This window comes from Phodopus roborovskii, unplaced genomic scaffold (genome assembly GCF_943737965.1).
Source record: "Phodopus roborovskii unplaced genomic scaffold, PHOROB, whole genome shotgun sequence".
In the NCBI taxonomy this organism is placed as follows: domain Eukaryota; kingdom Metazoa; phylum Chordata; class Mammalia; order Rodentia; family Cricetidae; genus Phodopus; species Phodopus roborovskii.
This window is the reverse complement of record NW_026126461.1, coordinates 13,946,265-13,962,427: the sequence shown is the minus strand read 5'-3', so window position 1 is coordinate 13,962,427 and position 16,163 is coordinate 13,946,265. Positions and strand designations below refer to the sequence as shown.

At 42.2% G+C, this 16,163-nt stretch overlaps 1 protein-coding gene across 2 annotated transcripts in view; it reads left to right on the top strand.

Moving 5' to 3' along the window:
* The first annotated feature begins 3,463 nt into the window (after positions 1-3,463).
* The window catches only part of Pja2 (praja ring finger ubiquitin ligase 2), a 50,074-nt gene continuing 37,374 nt past the window's right edge, over positions 3,464-16,163 (top strand). The window contains exon 1 of one of the 2 annotated variants that reach the window (XM_051190882.1): positions 3,464-3,632. The gene's annotated coding sequence lies outside the window, so the exon portion shown is untranslated. The remainder of the gene's footprint in view (positions 3,633-16,163) is intronic. The other variant, XM_051190881.1, reaches the window with a different exon arrangement.

Here is a 16,163-nt window from a genome sequence, read left to right as displayed (position 1 = left end):
TTTTGGTTTTGTTTTGTTTTGTTTTTTGAGACAAGGTTTCTCTGTGGCTTTGGAGGCTGTCCTGGAAATAGTTCTTGTAGATCAGGTTGGTTTTGAACTCACAGAGATCTACCTGCCCCTGCCTCCCGAGTGCTGTGCACCACCACCACCACCTGGCTGCCTGGTGACCTCCATTTTCATTGCTGTAACTTTATTACTGTTATGAATTGTAATGTAAATATCTGGTATGAAGGGTACCTGACATACAACTCCGTGAACCAGCTGTTTGATTCCCAAAGGGGTTGTGACCCACAGGTTGAGAAACACTGGCTTGTATAGAAAAGAGCATTTCCAGAGGTCTTTATACTTCCATATTTGTTGACGTCACTCTAAGATAATGATTAGAACCCAGGTCCTCTCTTGGCTGGTAGGTTCTTTGGCTTATGCCCACAGCTATTAATGTACATATGTGTCAGGATTGCCTGGAAGGTTTGTTATATACAGCTGGATCTCCACAGGAGTTTCTGATTCAGGCCTGAGGTTGTACCTGGAAACTTGCACCTTCAAAGAGTTCTCAGGTGAAACAGATGCTGTTGCTCTGGTGAGCATTCTCTAAGAATACACACACACACACACACACACACACACACACACACACACACACGCACGCACTATACCATGCTGTGGTTGCTGCTTAAGGGAGTGCTTGCCAACTAGGCAATCAACAATACATTTACATTAATACATACTATTATCTCACATGCATACAATAATTAGTTCATAAACTTACCCACTGTTATTCTAGGCATGACTTTTGCATGTAATGGGTTGTTTAATCTGTACCAACAATGCATAAATGGGTATCATTACTATCACATATTAAAGTGGTAAGTCCAGGCTATAGAGGTAAATAGATTACTCAGAAGCACAGTTACAAATGCAGGAGCTAGTGTGAGAATACATCTGTCTGGGTTTAGAATTCATGCTTTAAGGCCCTTCCCCAGCACTTCTCAAACTGTAACATAAATCACTTGTGATGTCTTGGATGACTGTACTAAGAACATGCTTGCAAGATTAAGAACAATGACTCACATAGTGAGAAAGTGATTGCTATTTTGGGTCTATTTTTCTATCCTCTGATGACGTTGCAATAAAAATGTCATTCAAGTGCTGTGTCTTTATAATATGTCTAATATTTGATAATGTACCCTTTCAGGAAAGAACCTTTAGTTGGTGTATTAGTCAGGGTTCTCTAGAGTCACAGGACATATATATATATATATATATATATATATATATATATATATATAGAATTCCAGAGGATTCCATATGTATGTAATTCATTGGAATGATTTACAGGCTGCAGTCAAACTGACCCACCAGTGGCTAGCTCAGAACACAAAGTCCAAGAATCTAGTAGTTGCTCAGCCCCATAGGCTGGGCTTCAGCACATGTTGGAATCCCAAAGAAGCAGGCTGTAACACCAGTGAAGGAATGATGTGCTAGCAAGTCCAGACACGGGTTAAGAGCACAAGCTTCCTTCTTCCATGTCTTTGTATAGGCTTCAAGAAGATGGCGTGTCTTCCTACCTCAAGATCAGAGGTGAGTATTCCAGCCTCAAAGATTCAGGCTACAAGTGGATTCGCCCACTTCAAACCAAGCAGAAAATCTCTTACAGGTGTGCCCTGTATTTCTGGATTGTAGTTCATTCCAGATATAGTCAAGTTGACAACCAAGAGTAGCCATCACAGTTGGCAAACAGATTGGAAAGCTATTATTATTGTTGTTGTTGTTAGTTTGCATTCACTTTTCTAAGTTACCCTCAACTTAGTTGGGAGGTGATTCTGTTTTCCACTTACAGTACTTTCATAATCCTCTCTTTAGAAAATGAAAAATACAGTAATACGAGAAAAATAATACTGCAAGCAGTATACACAGATATGGTATGGAGATGAGTGAAATTTGAGAGACCCTGTGCTTGCCAACAGGTTAGTATTGCATTGAACCAATCAGCAAGAATCTAAAGGGGGAAATTAGAGGAATGCAATTAAAATATCAATTCTCTTTCAAGAAAGCAAGGACTTGGAAACACGTAAAAGAGAGTAATATCATTTTTTAAAATAAAGTATATGCTACTGCGGTAGTCTGGAAATTAAACTTGGTTTCAAAAAATGTATAGCAAATTCTCGTAGCCTAGGATTCTATGGGAGATTTCGGATAAATTGTTTACATCAATGGCGGGGAAATATATATATAGTTCCAGTTCCCTGGCGGATTTTACAGTTAAAGGACATCGCAAGAAGTGGGGCTCTTAATTTAGGGGGGAGGCGACGTGGTAAATATATCCCAGGCTTTGGACGCCTGGCGCTGGAGGTGGGGGTGGGGAGTAAGAAAAGAAAGCTGGACTGTAATCAGAGAAGCGGACAGGCCTCGGGATGAGGAAAGAGGACATGTGCCTCACTGACATAATGAACCTAAACTGTGACTGGGTTCCAGTTGCTGTGTTTATTTTGGTTACATGTGACAGGAGCTGTCACCTCCCAGCCTGACAACCGATTTAGCTTAGCAAAGTCAGCGGCTAAACTCCGGTCAGGCCAAATCTACATGTGGCCTATACCTGCCCTGTGGGAACAGAATCAGAGAGCAGGGCTGGGGTCTGGTAGTGGCGTTTTGATGCGGAGAACCGCCCGTGCATTCCCCCCCCCCCGCTGCTATCGGAACTGCAGTTGCCTGGGGCGGCGGGGGGGGGTGGGAATTAGGTGGGGGGACATCTTGTGTTTAAACTGCAAATCCTGCGCATCTTGTACGTAAACTGCAAATCCTGCGCATCTTGTACGTAAACTGCAAATCCTGCGCATCTTGTGCTCAAACTGCAAAATTGGGCATCGTGTACGTAAACTGCACATACTGGGCATCTTGTGCTTCATCTGAAAATCCTGCGCACTTTGTACTTAAGCTGCAGACCCTGGGCTTCTGGTGGCGCGGGGTCGAATGCAGCACCTCCATCTTGCCTGAGGCTGCGGGAAGGCTGAGAAAGAAGTGTAACTGCGCCAGTCCTCTCCGCCCTGCTCTGCACACCCCCTCCCCGACAGGAGACCCCGCCCTTTTCTCCCAGCCCAAACCACAAAAGGCCGAAACCGCCTCGGCGAGCCGCGGCGCCCCGCCCCCGCCCCAAACGTCGCAGTGCAGCAGGGGCAGGCGCAGGGCCAGAACGGGGGGCGGGGCCGAGCGCGTCTCCCCGCTCGTCGGCCAATCGGCGACGGCCCTCGGAGAGCGGGGCGTGGCGACAGCGCGAGTTATTTTCCCTTTCTCTGCCACGTCCAACCATGACGTCAGCCCACTTCCCTGGCTCCGATTGGGCGTGCGCGTCAACCCCCGCAGAGAGCCGTGGAGCCTATTGGCCGCGCCCCGGGGCGGGCGGGACTAAGGCGCCCACTTCCTCCGCCTCCTTCGCGGCGCAAGGGGCGGGGCGCGCCGCCGCCGCCGCCGCCTCTGCTTCCGCCGCCGCCGCCGCCGCCGCCACCGCCGCCGCCGCCGCCGCCGCTGCAGCCGCTGCGCGTTCGGCGGGGGAGGAGCCGGAGGCGGAGAAGAAGGCGGTGGTGGCGGGTGGAGGATCGAGCGCTGTCCTCGCTCTGGAGCCGCTGCACGTTTCGGTGAGGGGGACTTTTCGTTGTTTTTCATGTCCGATCTGCCTGGTGGGGTCCGAGCGGGTCCGGGCGAGCGAGGGGGCGGCTGCGGCGGCGGGCGCCTCGGCTTCGGGGGCCGCCGCGGGCCGGGCCGGGCCGGGCCGGCCATGGTGGGTGCGGTCGGCGGCCGACGGCGAGGCCTCTCGCCTCCCGGGCCTCGTCCGCCCGCTCGGGGCCGCGCTCCAGCCCGCCCGCCGCCCGCCCCGCCGGCCTTGCTGCCCCGGCCGAGGGCCCGGCGCCTCCCCCCTCGCGGCCCCGCAGCGCCGCCCGCCCTCGGGCCGCCGCGGCGGGCGCACCATGGCGCCGCAGGCCTGCGCCCCGCACGCCTTCCTCCCCGGGCCCTCGCGTCTGCGTCTCGTCTTCCCCGGTTGTCGCCGCGGCCCGGGCACCCCGACGCCGGTGCCAGGGGCCTAGCGCCGTCCCGGGCCGCAGCAGCCTGAGGCCCCGGCGGGCGCGCCTGTCACTGGCACCGTCAGGGCCGCCCCCGCCCCCGCCCCCCACGGTTAATCATCTCCTTTTATTTTATTCTCTTGCGCACATACAAAACGGTGAGTTGAAAGCTGCCCAGATCGAGCCGAAGAAAACGGGAGAAGGTAAAAACCGGATTTTAGTTTTTTATTTTATTTTATTTTTTTGCTGGAAAGAAGAATCCGGGAAGGTTTCCCTCATCGGGCATTAAAAAAAAAATGTCTACCTAAGACAACTGCTTTGAGTCATCTCGTTCTGTCAAGTGTACGATTCTTCCTTAAAGAGGCCTTGGTGGTTCTATTTTTATCACGCAATATTTGCTCATTTTTTTTGTTTTGTTTTGTTTTTAAGATGGCAGTCATCGTTGCTGAAGACTTAACAGGTCATTTGAAGAGTATGTAAATAAACGTGAAAAAAATGACAAATAAAGGTTAACAATTTTTGTGATTTGTCTTCTGGATTTCATGTCTTTTTTTTTTTTCTTTATGAAATAACTTTAATCTTTTATTACAGACGTGCAACCTTGGTGTAAAATTCAACAGTATAAAGAAAGGAGTATTAGGTAAAATGTGAATGTTTTCACCCTCTGGTGCCCTTCAGTACCTGGATTTGGTGGTCATCTTCCAGGGTGCTTTCACAGCTGCACCTTTAAAGACACACACATGCAGAGTTGTCTTTTGCAGGGGTGGGGGTGAGGGTTATCCTGAGCACACTGTGTAAAAGCTTGCTTCCTCCCCTGATTACGTTAACTTGGACATAGTCCCTTGTTTGATGTAGGCCTCTCTACTACTTTTCTAAGAGGACATATTTCATTAATTTGATAAGACGTTCCTATTGAAAGCCACAAAGTTAAGGTTTCTACTAAAGGTAGATGGTAGTAAGCCTTAAATCCTTGATTTTAGAACACATCACACTGTGGAAGAGGGATTGTATGTAAAAAGCAACTCCCGGTTTCCCTTCCAGATTACCTCCATCCTGTGATTCACCCGTTGTTAATAATTGAAAAACTGTTGTGATCATTTCTGAAGCACAGATCCATACACGGAATTGCAAAGGCAAAGGGTTTGAGTATTTAAATTAGATAGTCATCTAACCCTCATTATTACTCTGAAACAAAGTTATTTTGACTATTTCTTGAGTATTTCTTCTAGGTGGTCTTTAGACCACTTATGATTTAAATTTTAAAAACCCTGATTTGAGTAAGGTTATATATAAATTCTTAGAATTGTTCTATGGTTTTAAGCCCCCTCCAAGTTTGTTCTCACCTTTTTATCCACACCCTGCCTTACAGTCAAGCTCTAGTTGCTCCCCACTTGAATTAGACATTCCTTTTCCGCATTTCCAGTTCCTTTATGCTTTGGTTGCTGTTGTAGATGGAAGCTTTAAGGTAACTTTATTTCCTGTTTCTGGCAATATAAAAGGTTTGCTAATATTTTCAATTATTTCTAATTATTTGAAAATAGTTTTGTGGTTTCCTTTCTAGTTTTTATAATGTTCAATTGCCTAGTAGATACTACATATTAATGAGTTGTAGAGTTAATATTTAAAATGTTATTTCTTACTTTAAGGTGAATGCTAGCATTAAATATGATATTTCACAAAGCTTCCTAATAAGCCAATATTAAGTTAAAACATGCCCTTCTATTTTTAGTTTGCAAAGATAATGTTTTTATTTTTAAACACAGCATGGGAGTGTGGGTGTGTTTGTACATGTGTGTTATATGGCATGCATGTGGAGGTCAGAGGACAGCTTGTGGGAGTTGGTTCTTTCCCTCTCTCCCAGGCTTATGGAGATTGATGCATCTTGTTAGGCCATGTAGCAAGCACCCTTACCTACTGAGCCATCTCATTGGCTGTTATTTCATTCTTGTTAAAATTGTTTAAAATCCTTAAATAGTGGGTGTTAGGTTTCTTTCTTTTTTGTTTTCTTTCTATTTTTCTGACATCTTCTCAATTATATATGAGGTCTATTTGGTATTACCAGTGGTTCTCATACACTAGTTCCCTGAAAGAGTATCTTTTCAAACAGTCAACTTTATGGAGAATAAATTAGAAATAATGAAATGTACTTATTTAAAATATACAGCTCCTTATGCCATTCCACAAGAATAGAGTGTGTAACACAATAAGGGTAGTATTCTCATCTGAAAACTTCCCTTCCACCCTTTTGTAGTCAACCACACTTTGACCCAGACACCCAGGAACCACTTAACCTTTCTCTCACTCCACACTGGTTTCATTTGGTCTGCTACTTCATATAAATGACATTTTTTCTTGTGTATGGGCCATTTCCCAGTATCATGGTTTTGAAGATCAGTGTGTGAGTGTGAAAGTGAGATATTTAACTGGTTCACTTCTTTTTTGTGAAGTAGTTCATGATAGTTGATTTCCTGCTGTTTTAGTCATTCCATCTATTTATGGATATTAGGGTTGTTGCTGATTTAGGATTGTTATTAATAAAGGTGCTGTGAACACTCATTTTGAGTTCTTGTGTGAATCAAAAATATTTCTTACCTGCAAGGAAAAAAAAAATCTTTAGAAGAGGTATGTATGGGCTTGTATGGAAAGTGAATGTTTAATCATCACGTTCTGCTTGCCTGACATTGACGTAACAATTTGCTTTATCACCATTCTCACCCTGACTTTATTATTTTGTTCACTTGTTTATTACCTTAGTCTTTTTGAAAAATCATGCTTTGTTACTGAGGCTCTCTGGAAGTCTCTATGTAGCCCAAACTTGCCTGGAATTCTGAATCCTGCCTCGGGCTTCTGGCTACTGGGTTTATAGGCATTCTATTATTCCTCATTACAGTGAATTTTACCTTGTATTTACTGGATAATTAATGATGTTAATAAGCTGTACTGTATATGTTGTCATTTGTAAAGGTTTCCTTCAGATTGTTCAGCCATTTTAAAAATCAGCTTATCTCAATGAATTTTACAGCTTTTTTTAAAAAATGTTCTTTATACAACAGCATTGACAGACATGAAAACACACATTTCAATATGAAGAGTTTTTTGTTGTTTTTTTCCCCCAAACTACCCATGAAAGGAGGAGATGGGCAATGGCTCTGTATTTAAGAGCACTTTCTGCTTTTCCAGAGGATGCAGCTTCAGCTCTCAGCACCCATGTTGGTCTGGTCACAAAAGCCTGTAATTCCAGCTCCAATGAACCTAATATCTTCTGGCCACCACAGGCACCTTCACTCATATGGAACACTTTTTTAAAAATCTCTTTAAAAGGGCTTTTAATTAGAATGAATTTGGCTGATAAGTCTATTTATGACTTTGGCTTCCATGTCCTGAGAATTCTCTGCCAGTTACAAAGATGTACAAGTTTTCTCATGTTTTTGGCTGAATATTTAGCATTTTTGGTGTTGGTTTTGTTTGTTTGTTTGTTTGTTTGTTTGGTTTGGGGGGTTGTTTTGTTTTATTTTCCCCAAGAAGACGGTTTCTCTATATAACAATCCTGGCTGTCTTAGAACTCACTTTGTAGACCAGGTTGTTCTCAGACTCACAGAGATCCTCTTGCCTCTGCTTCCTGAATGCTGGGATTAAAGGCGTGACCATACCTGGCAATAATTTTGGATTTTATATCAAGATACATTAAAAATTTTGAGTAAGTCTGTTGAGAACATTCCTTTTCTTTTTAATTTAGTTGAAAATCAGTAGGCCACAAATGTGACCCACTTCTGGACTGATCTCTGCCTGTAATTTTGAAAATACTATGTCATGGCATTTTTACTTGGCAATAAGTCTTGAAATCTGGAAATGTAAATTCTTGAGCTCTTCTTTTTAAATACCACTTTGGCTGGGACTGGGCAAGATGGCTTGGTAGGTAAAGTGCTTGCTTCTTAAGCAAGAGGGTTGAGTTCACATCCCTGGCACCCACTTTAAAAACGCTTAATATGGCCATGTGCTGTGACTGCAGCACTGAGGGTAGAGACAGGTGGGTCACAGGCAGATGACTGTGCAGAGCTCGCTGACCAGCTGGTCTGCCCAATCACAGGCAGATGGCAGGGCTGGCCAGCCATCTGGTCTACCCAGTCAGTGAACCTGAGGTTCAGGGGAGAGACATTGTAGACACACAGACACACACACACACACAGACACACACACACAGAGAGAGAGAGAGAGAGAGAGAGAGAGAGAGAGAGAAGAGCAGTAGAGTTACTTGGCCCAATACTTTGACCTCTGACCTCCAGATCTTCATGACAGATGGACACAACCTACATACAAACATGGACACATGTATAATACTGGTAGTTTGAATTAGAAATTATCTCCATTGCTCATGCATTTGAACAGTTGGCCCCTAGATGATGGCACTGTTTGGGGAAGCTGAGGTGGCACAATCTTGCTGGAGGATGTATGTCACCGAGGACACCTCTGAGATCAAAAAGAACCTTGCCTACTTCAAATTTTCTCAGTCTTTGTTTCATGGCATCAAGTGAGATGTGAGCTCCCTCATTCCTGCATCTGTTTCACCATGCCAGCTGCTTCCTGCCCTGTCTGCTCCATCATGAACTCACACCCCACGGGCCAGGATCCTCTCCTCCCTGATGTCTTTGGTCATGGACTCATAGCAACAGAATAGCGCTCTCTTCGCACGCTCTCTCTCTCTCTCATTCATTAATATATATATATATATATATATATGTATATATATATATATATATATATATTATGCATATATACTGTTTTAGTTCCTTGTAGAACTTCAGAAGCATTTTCTTTCTACAAAAAAAGCCCGGAAGGATTAATTTTGAATGTGTTAAACCATAGATCAACTTGAAAATAATTAGTATTTAATTGAATATCCTAGTTTGCAAACAACCCATTTCCGGTTATCTAGGTCCTTTTGGTCATCTTTTTGTAAGTATGCTACGGTTTCAACATTCAGATATTATCACCAATTTTGTTGTGTTTATATTCGTAATTTTGATGCTTATTTATAAGTATCTTCTGAGATTTGTTTCTACTTTACTGCTATTGTATAGAAATGCAGTTTTTGCTAATTGATACTGAAATCTGAAGCCTTCTAACTTCTTGTGTTAACTTATTTCGTAGATTTTTTTTTCATTCTTTTATCATTGTGGTTAGGAACATTTTCTTTTTTTAATCCCTATGTTGCCCTTCTCCTCTCCCTGCACTGGTGGGACTTGTCAGGGTGATGAATAGAATGGCAATAGCAGGTGCCCTTGTCCTTTCTGATTCCAGTCTTGCTTTACTATTAATTGTGATAGAGTGTTGGCTATAGGCCAAGTGCTCATGTCCTTCTCAAAGTTCATGAGTTGAATATTATTCCCATTATGGAAATGTTTGAGAGGACTGGAGTTTGGGAATGTGTGATGTTGACCCTCATGGTTAGATTATTGCCTTTTGAGAAGAGCCCCCAGGCCACCTCACCCCCAAATGAAGACATAGTGAAGAATGCAGCCTCTGAACTGGAAAGCAGCCCTTTGCCAGATCATACCTGATCTGAGTTGGGTCTTAAAGTATCTAGAGAAAGGACTGTGAGAAATTAATTTCTGCTGGGTAAAAACACCCAGTCTGCTAAGAGGCCTTAGTAGAACAAGGCCACCGGCCTTTGTCATGGTAAGTTCATTCCTATTCTGTTAGAGACAGTGAGTTTTAACTGTATAAGTATAGAGTCTATTCAAAAGAAAAGTTTTTGTGTTTTGCTATATTAAGGGAGTTATTTTCTATAATTTATAATTGTAACAACTTTATTTTCAAATTTGTCACCTTGCATTCTGTGGTTAAACCTTAATTAGTAAGAGTTTTTGTTTTGTTTTGTTTTTCCTCCCATCTGTCCATAAGGATACCTTTTCATTTAATGTTTTGCATTGGAAATACATTTAAAAAATGTACAATTAGTGTTTAGTGTTCTCCATTTTATAAATGGTTACAGGAGTTTTCAAGCTAAACTTTTTTTTTTGGTAGTTTTTTGAGGAAGGCTTTTTTTTGTGTGTGTGTAACAGCTCTGGCTGTCCTGGAATTCAAACTCACAGTACTTGCCTCCCAAGTAAACTTTCATTTTTATTATTATTATTATTCTCTTATTGTTTGGTATTTTTTTTTCTGATTTTTGTCTGTCTTTTTTGTTTATAAGAGGTTGGTTTGGTTTTAGTTTTACCTTCTTTAGTTGTGTTGCTCTTTGCAAAGAACCAACTGTTACTTTTCTATTCTGTTTTCAGTTTGGTGGTTTCTATTCATGCTGTTTCTATATGCCTTCTTTTCAAAGCACCTTGTTGATTTCTCAAGGTGTAAACTTACCTTGAAGACATGACACCTTCTTTCTAACTACTGTGTTCAGTGCTACATAAATGTGAAAGTTAATATTTTCTAATTTTTTGCATGATTTCCATCCGGATCATGGTGATTGAAAAGTGTGTGGTTTCCAAGTGTTTGGTGATTTTATTTTAGTTAGATTTTTTCCCCCAGTGGGGGGGGGGGTAGAGAGGCTTCAATTTGGTCATCTTGGCTTATGCTTCATGTATTCTTCAAAACTGCTATTTTGAATAGGGTGGACTCTAAAGCATCAAGGGCAAGTTGGCTGACTTCCTTTATCTTCATGAGTTGGGGGGTACGGGTTGGTGGGTTTTGTGGGGGTTGGATTGGCCTTTGTTTTTTCGTAGTTATTCTGTTAATCACTTAGAGAAGACTTGATGTCTGCAAGTATAATTGGGAATATGTCTTGTTTCCTGTCTATTTTTACTTACTGTATTTTAAACCTGTCAGTATACATGGAAGTATGCATCATGATGTATAGGCCCCATTGTTATTAACTGATGCTCCTCATCTCTGAAGTCTATTTTAATATTGATACAGATTCTCTAGCACTCTTTTGATCAGTGCTTGTGTGATAAATCTCTTCTATCCTTTAATTTTCATTTTTTGTTATTGTATTTAAAGTGTGTTTGATTTAAGCAGCTTGCTTTTAAAGAAGTATTTGTATGTGCTGTGCCTGACTGCCTAGGTGTGCACTATGTGTGTGCAGGAGCTCCACGTCAGAAGTGTTGGTCATCAGGAACTGGAGTTAGAGTTTAGAAACGGTATGTGGAAGCTTGGAATTGAGCTTCATTCCTCTGAAAAGCAATAAGTGCTCTAACAACTACATAGCCATCTCCAACCCTGCAACTCACTCTTACTAACAATTTATCTTTTCATTGAGATGTTTAAGTCATTTACATTTAATGTGGTTATTGGTAGATATGATGGCTGTCTTAGGGTAATTATTGCTGTGAAGAGCTGTCACCACCACGGCAACTCTTCTAAAGGAATCATTTAATTGGGATGGCTGGCTTATAGTTTCAGGGATTCAGTCCATTATCATCATGGCAGGGAGCATGGCTCTCCTAATAGTGCCACTCCCATTGGGGGCCATTTTCTTTTAAGTTACCACATTCCACTCCCTGACCCCCAAAGGCTTATAGTCATTAAAAAAAAAAAAAAAAAAAAAAAAAAGTCCCCATAGGCTATCAAGATGTTTAAAAGTCCAAAGTCTCTTCTGAGACGAGTGGCAATCATACTATAAGCCCCCAGTAAAATTCAAATTCAAAAAGCAGATCATATACTTCCAACATATGATGGCACAGGATATACATTACCATTCCAAGTCACAGGGAAGGTAGCGTCGTGAGGAGATACTGGAAAGGCAAGACCAGAAACCAGCTGGGCAAACTCCAAACTCTGCGTCTCCATGTCCGATGTCAAAACGCTCTCCACATCTCCCAATTCTGTTCAGCTCTGTTGACTGCAGCACACCTCTCTCTCTTGGGCTGGTCCCACTCCCTATTAGCAGCTCTCCTCTGGCATCTCTAACATCCAGGCTGTAACTTCACAGCTTCACACACTGGCCTCTCTACCAGGCCTCCATTCAGGAGCTCCCCTGACACATGCCTGGCTTCCGCGACTGTCCTTAGGCTCAAAGGCAACTTCGTTAGTTCCTTTCTTCCATCCTAAAACCAGAACCACGTGGCCGAAGCTGCCAAGCTCTGCTGCTTACTGGGACTTGTCTATCTTGTTTAATTATATCTTCACCAGCTTTCTGTTTTCCTTTACTATCTAAGCTTGGCTGCCCTTTAGACCAGGCTGGCCTGGAACTCAGAGCTCCTCCTGCCTCTGCCTTCCCAGTGCTGGGATTAAAGGAGGGAGTGCCACCACGCCTGCCTGTAAACTTTTCTCTAGTTCCTCTCCACAAGTTTGAAACTTAGCTGGGTGGGATTTTGCTTTGAGGTTACGACTCCCTTTATTCTACCTGTTTGTCTCCCTGAACAGAATGCAGCTCCATTCTACTGTCTGGTACCTTTTTCTCAAGTATCTCTAACCTCCTTTGCTGGCAACAATCTTGTTTAAGGCATACAAGTCCAGGAATTTTCTCTCCACCATAGGGATCTTCAGCTTGGATCCTTGAAGTTCCCAAAACTTTGCCGGTTGATCCAAGGAGTCCAATCTTACTCTAGTCCTTTCCTATGCTAGGCTGTTTTGAGATTTCTTCTGCCAACAGAATTAATCCAAAACTCTTTAGCCTCAGGCAGACTCTTCAAAGGTAAAAAGTGGCCACTTCCTTCACCAAAATATCACAAGAATGATATCTAGGCAACATTAAATATGCTTCTCTGAAACCTCTTGAGCCGGCACCCTAAATTTCAAATCATCAGCAACATTGTTTTCCATGTTCCTCCTAGCACGGCCCATTAAGCACTGCTTAAGTCATCCCGCTGCTTTCCTAATACAAAGTACCAGAGTCCCTCTTCCTGCAAACACAAGCATGGTCAGGCCTATCACAGCAATACCTCATCCCCTGCTACCAAATCCTGTCCTGGTTAGGCTTTTCATAGCTGTGAAGAGACACCATGACCGCAGAAACTCTTATAAAGAAGATGGCTCACTTTCAGTTTCAGAGGTTCAGTCCATTATGATCATGAAGGGGAGCGTGGCGGCGTTCAGGCAGACATGCTGGAGCTGAGTGTGCTCCATCTTTCAGGCAGCAGGAAGTCAAAGCCAGCCCCCACAGTGACACACTTCTCCCAACAAGGCCACACCTCCTAATTTCACTAATCCCTTTCTCCCTTTGGAGGCCATTTTCTTTCAAAACATCACAATGGCTATATTTGGTGTCTGCTATATTTGGAATGAACTACAATCCAGAATCAGAGGGCACACATGTAAGAGATGTTCTGCTTGAAGTGGGCCACTCCACTTCTAGTGGACCTTTGAGGCTGGAAGACATACCTTTAATCAAGATCTTGATGTGGGAAGACACACTTTAATCTGGACCATGCATTCTGCTGGAAGCCTATATAAAGACTGAAGAAGGAAGGGTTTGTTCTTCTGCTTGTCCTCACCTTGCCAGAACATCCATTCCTTCACTGGCATTGGAGCCCACTTCCTCAGGCTTAGCATATACTGAAGACTAGCTTAGATACCCAGCCTCGTGGAACTGAGCAACTACCAGATTCTTGCACTTTCCATTCACGGTTAACCATTGTTGGACTTCAGGCTGTAAGTGTGTGTGTGTGCGCGCGTGCGTCTAGAGAACCCTGACTAATATAGTGAGGTTAGATTTAAATTCCTTAGTTTACAAGTTGCTTTCTGTTTAGCTTATCTGCTCTTTGTTTTGCTGTCAATTCTTTGGGCCCAAATGATCTTCCTTTCTTACCCTTGAAATAGCTGGGATTGTCTCAATTCATTATACATGTAAAGTATAATGTAATACATGTAAAGGCTTAAAACCTTCACTACCATCCCTTCTCCCAGGAGTGTTGAAGATCATCCATGTAGTAGGCAAATGTTTTACATCAGAGCCATGCTCCCACCCATCTACTACCCAATTTTAGCTCATCTTCTTAGCAGATATAATTTATACCTATGTTTTCTCTCTATAAAACATGAGTTAAGTTTTGTTATGGTTGGATGTGACCTGTTACCTCCAAGCTCATGCCTTTGAGTACTTGGTCTTCGGCTAGTGATTCTGGTTTTGGAGGTTGTGGAACTTACTTGTGTATTTGTTTGTTTGTTTTGGTTTTATGAAACAGGGTAGCTTTGGAGCCCATGCTGGAACTGACTCTGTAGACCAGGCTGGCCTGGAACTAGCAGAGACCCACCTGCTTCTGCTTTCTGAATGCTGGGATTAAAGGCGTGCCCAGCAGGAGATTATGGAACTTTTAATTCCTTCTTGTCAGGTAATTTTTGGTCACAGCAATAAGAAAATTAATAATAGAATTTCTCTATGATTTATGTTTCTAATTGCAGACTATATTCAAGCAATAATAAGAGGTTATTCCTTCTTCCTGCTGTAGTTTATGTCCTTGTACATTTTGTTTTACGTATGCTATAAATTCACAATTCCTTCTTAAAATTGTATTTTGACATCTGTAGGGCTTACTTCTTAGGACCCACTGTGGATACTGACACTTGGGGTATTAATCCTTTACATAAAATGACATGTCAATCTGTCTACATTCTTGCACATAATTGAAATAGTTATTATGAGTAGATGTTAGGAGTAGTTGTCACCATGCATTGTTTGAATAATCAAGACTATTAATGTTGAGTGTTGGTGCATTTTTTTTTCCTTGAGTTTTTTCCATCTGAGTTTTGTAAGGTAGTCACTGTTTAAATTTGAGTTTGTAGTAGTTACTATGTGGAGCAGGAGCAGTAGCCACTCTTGGGGAGTTGCAGTCATTTGCAGTGTTACTAAGTTATCTTGTTTGTTTCAGATTTTTTTTTTCTTCAGGTTACTTTTTGACTTTAAAAATAGAGTTTTCAACTTCCTAAAATTTCTTCTTTCATGTTTTTTTGTATAAAATATCCTTCCAGTTCCCACTCTTACTTTTTCTTGCCTTCAGCTAGAACTTTGTATATTTTTAATTATAAATGGAGATTGAGCCAAGTATTGGTGGCACATGCCTTTAATCCCAGCTTTTGGGAGGCAGAGAGTAGTGGAGTTCTTGGTCTACAAAGTAAGTTCTAGGAAAGCCAGGGCTACACAGAGAAACCGTCAGAAAACAAAATAAAAAAAAAAAAAAAAACAAAAACAAAAACAAAAAAACACCCCCCCCAAAAAAAAACACCCAAACAAAAAAGGAAATGAAGGTTGGGTATTTTAAAAAATAGTAATTTTTTAAATTACATTTAATGCCTGTAGATTTGTTTGTTTGTTTGTTTGTTTGTTGAGTGTAACAGCCCTGGCTGTCCTGGAACTTGCTCTGTAGACCAGGCTAGCTTCAAACTCACAGAGATCCCCCTGCCTCTGCAGTGCTGGGATTAAAGGCGTGGGCTACCACTGCTCTGCTGCTTGTAGCTTGTTGATTGATAAACTTTGTCTTGAGAAATTGATGTTAATTTTTAAAGTATTCTTAATGAAAATCAATTTTCCCCCAAAAGCGTTCTCTGCTTCCAACAGAGATGACAGCAAATGATGATATAATTAATTACATCTAATGATGACTGTTTTGGAAGAAACTCACTTTATACCATTTCATATAATTATTTGGCTATTTGGCCTTTTATGTTGTTTAAATTTCTTTGCATCATTGTTACTGGAGTGGTTCTGTATTTTTTTTTTTTTTTTTTTTTTTTTTTTTGTAATTTTGGTTGTTGATTTTGAAACATTTTTTTAATTTAATAAGTGTGTTTTGAAATAGAATCTCATGTAGCTCAGGTCAGCTTCAGCTGGCTGTGTAGCCCAGTTTAGCCTTGAGCTCTTGATCTTCCTGACTTGACCTCCCAGGTGCTGGGATTACAGCATGTCCCCTTCAATGCACTACACTGCACATCTCCAGCTCAGCTCCTGAGTGGAGTGTAACAGAATCATCTCCCTTGGATGTATGGGAGAAATTTTTATTAAGTCCTGTGGGACCAATTTTCTCCATATAGGAAGACTTTGCTGTCTGACGCTTGTTTTTATAATTACATTATTTATTTGTGTACAGGGTGGGAGTACACACATAATCACAGTGCCTTTGTGGGTGTCAGAGGATGACCTTTGGGGGCTGGTTTCTTCTTCTGTCATGTGGGCTC